Below are 5582 nucleotides of genomic sequence, written 5' to 3' on the forward strand. Positions count from 1 at the left end.
AAATCCCAAATATTTCTTCCCACCTCCTTCCCCGTCTGGTAACCATAAGTTTGTTTTCTATATTTGTGAGTCTGTCTCTGTTTTGTAAATAAGTTCATTTGTGTTTTTTTCCTTTTTCTTTAGATTATACATATAAGTGATATTATATCTCTTTCTGGCTTACTTCACATAGGATGACATTCTCCAGGTCCATCTATGTTGCTGCAAGTGGCATTTTATTCTTTTTTATGACTGAGTAGTATTCCATTGTATAAATATACCATAACTTCTTTATCCAGTCATCTGTCAATGGACATTTAGCTTGTTTCCATGTCTTGGCTATTGTAAATAGTGCTGCTATGAACATTGGGGTGCATGTATCTTTTCAAATTAGAGTTCCCTCCACATATATGCAATGACATTGAAGATCTGTTATAGCTGGGGTAGTTGAATAGACAAGGTGGGAGGATAGAAAGTTGTAGTCAGTAGATAATAGGACACTCAAGTTATTTTTCAAGGTGAAGTAAGTCAGGGAATGATAATGTCCCCAGTATGAACATAGGAGAAGGTAGAAAGGGAGAAGAGGTCAAGGTGGCAGGAAGTCAGTGATTGGATGGCTCATCCACCTGGACAGTGGAGTCCCCCAGGATCATGGTGGCCAGAAGTGGAATGGAGAGGAAGAAAGTGCCAGGGTTTCAGCCCCTCATGGAAATGTGTGGCTGTCTTTCCACAGGGTCATGTATTATCATCATCCATTATTAAAACCCAAAGGCCTCTAGAAAGGTAACGATAGCCAACATTTACTGAATGCTTTGAGCTAGGCACTGTTTTAGACACTTTTAATGTGGCAATTCTTTTCATCTTGTGTGATGACTGTGAATTGGGTTCCCATTATTAATCCTATTTTATAAATGAAGGAACTGAGGTTAAGAGGGGCTAAGTAATGTTTTTCAAGGCCCCAGAGCTAGTCAGTGGCAGACCTTAGATTTAATTCAGTTAACCTGGCTTCAGGTCTATGCACTTAACCGCGGTGCCACCATGCCCCTCAGCACCTGAAGTCACTATCGCTTTAGTATGAATTTGTTTCTCTGGGGCATTCTTCCATGTGAACTTAAGAGCTAGTGTTGGGGTGGGAGGGGTCTGTCTGTAATAATCGTGTGTGTGGTCCTTGGTGTCCTCTGGGTCGGACATGAGTCAGAGCAGCATCCACCACATCAGGGATGCGGCATCTGCCTGGGCTTGGGGTCAGTGCCCAAAGGTCTACCAGGGCTGACGGTGTGGGTGCCAGCTGTGGAGGACTGCATCTGGGTTGGCTCGGGGACGTGGGCGTGCGCTTGCAGTGCCTGGGATGCCACCTGTCTCCTGCTGCTTGCTCTGGACACTCAAGAAAGCTGCCTCCCCAGTGTGGTCAGTCCCTGGGCCAAGAGAGCTGCCCAGGGCTGTGCATAACCTTGGTGCCTTCTGTCCCCACCTGAGCCCACACCTTTTGGGCCTGTGGGAGGGAGAAGAGAACAAGCTGTTTGGAGAAGGCTGGGAAAAGCCCTGGAGGCAGCACCCAGTCTCAGGATGCTCCAGTGCTCCCAGGGGCCATGCCTGCTTTGCCTACCAAAGCCCTTGGGAGGGAAGAGGGGGTGGGCAGGCACCTGAGACCGAGTGACAGGGATAGGGGTGGGCAAGGGGGCTGAGTGGTGAAGGACACCGCAGGAGGATATGGTGAAGCAAACCCTCATCACCACTGGCAGCGAGACCCCTGCCAGGATCCTCGGGGGAGGGTCTGCCGGGAGGCTCTGGTGTTGAGTCCCTGGTTCCCTCAGAGACCAAGACAGGACAAAGAGGGAAGGAAGCTCTTGCCTGGGGGTGAAGAGGCTAGCCTGACAAGGTCTGTGTCTCTGCGTGCTGGGAGCTGTCCCTCCGTGTCTGCTCTCCGCTTTCCCCAGTAAGAGAGGCTCACCTGGTCATACGGCCCCAGACTCCCTCACTTGAAGCCAAGTTCTGCAAACAAGATGTGAGCTGAAATAACCTACCCTGTCTCCGAGTCTTGCACTTGAAAGGACTAAGTGTGTGCTCCCTGCTTCTCCCCTCCCTGTTTGCTGGGACATTGGCAAGAACCACATTCGCCACCTGGATGTCCAAGTGGAAACCACGTGCTGCGGATGGCAGAGCTGCCCACCTGGGTCACCTGTCTGCTTCTGGACTGTTACCTGAGAGACAAGAAACTTCTGTCTTGTTTAAGCCCTCGGGTTTTCAGATCTGTGTTACAGCAGTTTACCCTACACCCTAAGACGTGGTCTTCCTCTTGGAATGGGGGCGTGGAGCAGGGGCAGTTGGTAGGGACGGTCTGATGCTTTGAACCTGAGCCAGGCTGTCTGTACGAGGGCCTTGCCTCAACTCTGGAGCTGGAATCCTCATTTTCACGGGCAAGACTTACTCGCCCTGCGCCAGGCATACAAACGTGATGTTGGCCGCGCTCAAGGCCCCTGCAGGAGGGCAGCCTGAAGGAGGGCCCGCAGCTCCCTCCTCCCGGCTCCAACTCAGGGGACTCGGGTCCCCACCTGACGTCCAGTGCCTGAGCTGGACCCAGCTTGCAGAGCTAGGCTAAGCCAATCTGATCCTCCCTCTTGGACCGACAAAGTAACAGTCCGCCTGGCCAGTTATGCTGGAGCAGACACAGATAAAGCAAGCTGCAACGTTGCCACGACACAATGTGTCTCCCAAAGACATGCTGCAGCTGTAAAGCGTAACTCCCTTCCTTGAGTACTGCGCTTTCACTCACTGAGAAACTTTTCCTCTAAAATCATAGATTACCAGCAATTTCACCGTTTGAAATTCTATCAGTGTGAATGAAACATCCCCTCTTGCCTGGAGGTTCTAAGTCACTTTGACACAGGGAGGCAGCCTGGGTTTTACAGCCCAGGTGCAGAGCTGCAGTTAAGGGCTTTCTGGACACAACCATCCACAGCTGTCCTGGCTTTGCTGATTCTGAGGAAAGAGGCCCTGGTTCGCTTTGCAGCCCAGACCTGATTTGATCCCTTCCTGCTCAGCTTGGCTTTGCTGTGAGAACACTGCTCATTTGAGTGTCACCTACACTCCACCTTTCCCCGGCGTTCTCTAATAACTCATTTCTCCTGCATTTGGTAACGTGCCTCCCAGCTCCTCTGGTGTGAGCTCTCTCGCTGCCACAGGCCAACAAACCTGCCGTTGTCAGGTCAGACCCAGGTTTGTCCCTGGTGGTCTTAGGCTGGTTGGTCTAAGACAGGCATCTGACCTTGGGAATGTGGGTAGAATCAAGGTTCATGTGGTGGGGCGAGACCAAGAAGTCGAGTCAGGGCCTTGAGGAGTCTTGCCAGGCTGAAGTGATGAGGAAACAAACTACAAAGAGGCAGGAGCTACTGGAGAGAGAAGAGAGAAACAGTAGCAGCAGTGAGTCTGAGTTTGAAGAACAGAGCAGACATGCAGAGATGCGCTCCCGCCCACGGGAGAGGTGGGTGCTCGGCTGGCCCCGCGTGCTGCTCAACCTGGTCCAGCCCAGGGCTCCCAGTGTTGTGGACCCAGGTTGTCTGTGAGGCTCTTATGACCCAAATAGCTTAGCTGAAGCCTGTCACCTCTCCCATGCTAGCAAAACTCAAGATGTGAGGCAGGCCAGATTCCAAACAGGGGCAAGGCTGGGTCCTCACACAATCTTGCCCAAAGCTCTTTCTGGAAGGCCCCATTCATTCATTCAATCTGTGCATTAAATAGTATCCTAGATAAAAGGTTTCTTAGCACAGACATTTCAAAATACTTGCACCATTTGAGAAAAATTGGTTTATCAGCCGGTACCTTCACTGCCAGGAATGGTTCTACTGAAAACCAGACACAGACGTTAAATTAAGGAACTCAGGGAAAGGGAAGAGAAGGCCCAGCAAGGTGAGGTGTCCAGGAAGGTAGAAACTGGAGGTAGAAAGGAGGGAAGCCCCAGTGTCAGCAGACAGGGTAGGGCATCCCTGGAGAAAGACCCAGGCATGGCTTTTTCGACACAGGAAAAGTCGTTTTGTAATCTAAGCCTGGCCACAGTGCTTGCCCTTGAACAGGGCTCAGTGATGAACCGTCTTCAGGGAACAAAGGAAAGTAGGAACAAAGGAAAGCAGTTAAGAAACAATAGTTCAGTGACAAAACAGAGTCCCAGTTCCTCCTCAAGGGACACATTTAACACTCGGATACGGATCTTTGAGCTGTTCTGCAGGAACTCAGGCCCCCAGCCAGGCGGAGGATGGTAACTAGTGCTGAGACCCCAGACTGGTCAGAACCTAAGGATGACGATTTTGACCTTTTCTGACCCTTGTGATATCAATCAACTAAAGCTTGGACTCTCAACCTTTGCCCCAATTCTATGCTAAATCTCTCTGCTCAAGCCCCGTTGAAGGAGAATTAATAAAATGGTCGCGTTTAGGCTAACAGATTGCTTATTCTTTTTTTTTTTTTTTTGCTTTTTGTTTTTTGGGGGAGAGGTAATTAGGTTTATTTATTTATCTAGTGGAGGTAATGGGGATTGAACCCAGGACCTCGTGCTTGCGAGGCAAGCACTCTACCACTAAGCTATACCTCGACCCCCCAGATTGCTTATTCTTAATGCCTGCCCTTAAACCAGTCAACTGATCTGACTGACCGGTTGCTTCTCACAGCTCCAGGCCCACTGTTAAAATAAAGCTATTAATTTTACTGTTTCTGCTTTATTCCAATAATCAAAAATAATAATCATACTTGGTTTCTGAGTTGTTCTCCAGGGAGAAGGTCATGGAACTGTAACCTTACAAAATATCCTGAATTACCAAGAAGATCACACCATGGGCGCTCATGGGATAGAGATCAGATCGAAAAAGTGACAGCCACTAGCCTCTGTAGAACTGGTCAACTGGAGACACCATGACACGACTCTAAGTCTTATGACAAGAAAATGATTCTGTTCATTGTTATCGATGTTTTATTGTTTGAGTTATGGCTACATATCACCCCGCCGCATCCCCAAGGTGAGTTCAGTTTTGAAGCCACTGGCTTGCTGAGAGTCCCTTGTGCCTGGCAAAGTTAGAAAGCTGTCTCTTTTCTTCTAAGCTCTAAGACCATGTCTCTGAGTTTCAATTTGGCTTGTCAGGAATGGGGGCCAATCTTCAGGCAGCACCTTCATGAGAATGCTTGTACTCTTAGCTTAAACTTGCCCAGATTTGCTGGGGAGACACTGCTTTGGGAAGGATCCCCGGTGTTCTGCTTCCTTGCTGCAAGTAATGATAAATCCTTCCTTCTTCCCGTCTTGGGCTTGGTTGTGTCTTTTGGCTCAATCCCCACCCAGAGGTGAACCCAAGGTCACCCTCAAGGCTCAGGAAGAGCACTGATTGCTCACTTGGAACATCCCAGGCAGCTTGCAGGTGACCTCATTGGTTTTGACCCAAGTGTGACGGGACCTTTACCTGCACTCAATCCACAGCACACTGAACATAAACAATGTGCCGAGGCCTGTGGTCCTGCACAGAGAGCATCATGGCCTCTAGGAAGTCAGGAGAGACAGGGAGGAGATGAGAAAAGGAGCAAGTCCCCGGGCAGCTCTGGGGAGTCAGCACAAGCAGATGTAG

The 5582-nt window shown here is 49.7% G+C and overlaps 1 non-coding gene across 1 annotated transcript; it reads right to left on the reverse strand.

The window, feature by feature from the left end:
* Positions 1–4492: 4492 nt before the first annotated feature.
* TRNAA-CGC lies at positions 4493–4564 on the reverse strand. The gene has a single exon. It is a non-coding gene; the product is annotated as a tRNA-Ala (tRNA).
* Between the last annotated feature and the right edge of the window lie 1018 nt (positions 4565–5582).

The sequence above is a fragment of the Camelus ferus genome, chromosome 9 (assembly GCF_009834535.1).
Source record: "Camelus ferus isolate YT-003-E chromosome 9, BCGSAC_Cfer_1.0, whole genome shotgun sequence".
Classification (NCBI taxonomy): Eukaryota; Metazoa; Chordata; class Mammalia; order Artiodactyla; family Camelidae; genus Camelus; species Camelus ferus.